Genomic DNA, 2,786 nt, shown 5'->3' with positions numbered 1-2,786 from the left:
GAATCAAAGCCCTCCAGCCATAAACAGATCTGGTCAATGTCAATTTTCCCCAGGCATCTGGTGTTGTCACTTGTGACTTGACTGCAGATTACCCATCAGTTAGTGCAGATTTGATTTTTAATTGGCCCTCAGTGCACCTGCTACATTTTTCTTGTTCTTAGTCCCAGAAGCATTTGCAGAGAGGAAGCAGCTTCGTATCTGGAGAATATACTCTTGAAGTACTTTATGAAGGACATTGGTAAGAACAATTAGTCTTTTCACACAAGAGGAAAGGATGCTTTGTAAAAAAAGAAATAAGGGAAAGAACTAAAGGCCATCATTAGTGAATTAGGACAAACCAGTCAAAGTACGTGTAATAGTATAAGCCTAGGATTAAAAGTGATCATTTTCACAGTTTTTTTTTTATTTCAAATAGTCAAGGATGAAATGCTGGAAATATATTATGAACAGGTGGGCAGGGTATCTGGAGGGCAATACACTTATCAGGTTGACAAAACAGCAAGACAGATCACAGGATGATCAGCATGTAGGTGAAAAGGCAGCAGGCATGATGATTTGTATGTGATTATTGGCATTAATTACAACTGTTGGAACGCAGGTGGCAATTCCCATGTAAAGTGAAGAAAGCCGAGCCCTGGCATTGTGGGAGGCTTCCATGTTGCATCTGCTTGCGGTTGTTTTCTGATGTCATTTTATTACACTGTGGGTTATAACCATAATATAGTGGGTGGTGTTAATAAACAACATTTTCACTATCCCAGAACTATAACGGAAAATTAATGTACAATAAGGAAATTATAGGTAATTTGAATTTTACAGGGCAGACTTTTGAGAAATTTGACCTCTTTTATTTTTTTTTAAATTTTACCTATGAGTGTTCGTGTTTTATGTACAGGTTTGTGAACATAAGTGTGGCGTCTGCTGAAGCCAGAAAAAGGCATTAGATCCCCTATGACAGAATTATAGGTGTTTGTGAGCTGCAGTTCTGTGTAAGATTAGTTAACTTCCAAGCCATTTTTCCAGCCAATGTTTTCTTTTTTATACAAAAAAGGTGTCTATTATTTGTGACATAAACCTTCTTTGATACATACTTTTATACACCTTTGATATGTCCTTTCTAACCAGAAAAATGTTTTTGAGAAAACTTTGCTGTATAATAATTTCATTAGAATTTTATTGATATACAATGCAGCTACTTGTCTTTGATGGAAAATTGATTTACAGAATGATAATTCATGACATCCTCTCTCTGTTTTATAAAATCTATTATTATCACACTTCAATCTGCTACAGATAATTAGAGTATGGACTCAGCTTCTATTTCTCTCTGAAACTCTAATCAATTATCCAGAAATGTATGTATGTATGTATGTATGTATGTATGTATGTATGTATGTATGTATGTTTCCAATTGTCTATCTCTCTATCACCTATCTGTCTGTCTGTCTGTGTATCTAATCTATGTGTTTGGAATTGGTTCCAATGCTTTGTCTTAATTTGTCTCCCAAGATTACATAAGAATCTGCATGTCCAGATGGTGTGGGTCCCTGTTCCTAATTGGTTTGTGATTGATCAATAAAGAGCCAATGGTCAATGTTAGGGCAGGGTGAAAGGGCTGGGATTTGGAGATTCCCAGGCAAGAAACACAGAGGAGAAAAGAATCAGAATCACCTTAACATGGAAGGAGAGATCAGAGTTAAGAGTTGCAGGAGAAGACTATACTTTCAGGGATCATTTCTATAGTTCGTTACTAGAGAAGTTTCTCTGACTGTGAAGAGTTGCAGGAAAGAAATCAACCAGAAATGTACGTGCAAAGGGAAAGCATCCCTGTGGGAGGGCTGCCAGAAGGTAACAGGGTAGAAAAGACACAATATCGATTTAAAAAATTTTAAAAAAGGAATACCAGAAGGGAGTATTTGCTAGCTGCCAGGAAGTTTGGAGGTACCCAGTCATTGAGCTAGTCAAGGAATATAGAAATGTAGAGAATTAAAGGGTGTGTGTGTGTGTGTGTGTGTGTGTGTGTGTGTGTGTACTTGCACATGCGCAGGCACATATCTTTTCATTTGAGATTGCCTACCACCGGGAGCTCAGAGCAGATTAACAATTCACCAATACATTTATCTGTCTGTCTGTCTGTCTGTCTGTCTGTCAATCATCTATCTGTCTGTCTGTCTATCTATATTTCATCTATTTCTCTCACAGTTAACTTATGCATTATTAAGTGATACAACTCATTGGCTGTTATGTACTATAGCTTCTGTTTTTTCTATTTTAAAAATTATTGCACCCAGAATATAAATGTTCACAAATGGCCATTTGGTCTCTTTAATGACTGTTACATTAACTGTTTGCTTTTTATGATCTAGGGTTTTACATCTGCATTCATTGTTCCCCTAGTATTTGTTATTATGATTCAATTACAACATTACGATAGCTTATACAAAACAGATTTTTAAGAGGAAACAGGGAGAAATATTTTGGGGAAAGGCTAGTTTATACAATAGATACAATACTAAACCTTTGGTGCAAAATATCATCCATGTGTTTCATATGAATTTTAATAATAATCAATCTTTTTTTTCCTTTTAACCTTGGACTGGATCCCAGATTTTAATTACTATCCCTTTTCAACTTGTCCTGAATTTTGCTTCAGAGACACATCTCTGTAGAGGATTTTCTGCCTCAGAATACCTCAGCCAACTTGGCACGAGCAGGTTTTGTGTATGCCTCTGATTCTGATATCACCATGTTATCTACAACCCTTCTCTCTTCCTTTGCCTAATTGA

General features: G+C 36.4%; 1 pseudogene; it reads left to right on the top strand.

Annotated features, from left to right (window-relative positions):
- Nucleotides 1-1,712: 1,712 nt before the first annotated feature.
- On the top strand, nt 1,713-1,793 carry U3l6 (small nucleolar RNA U3 like 6; annotated as a pseudogene).
- Nucleotides 1,794-2,786: the final 993 nt, after the last annotated feature.

This window comes from Rattus norvegicus, chromosome 13 (genome assembly GCF_021556685.1).
Source record: "Rattus norvegicus strain SHRSP/BbbUtx chromosome 13, alternate assembly SHRSP_T2T, whole genome shotgun sequence".
NCBI lineage: Eukaryota > Metazoa > Chordata > Mammalia > Rodentia > Muridae > Rattus > Rattus norvegicus.
This window is presented reverse-complemented; position numbering and strand designations above follow the sequence as displayed.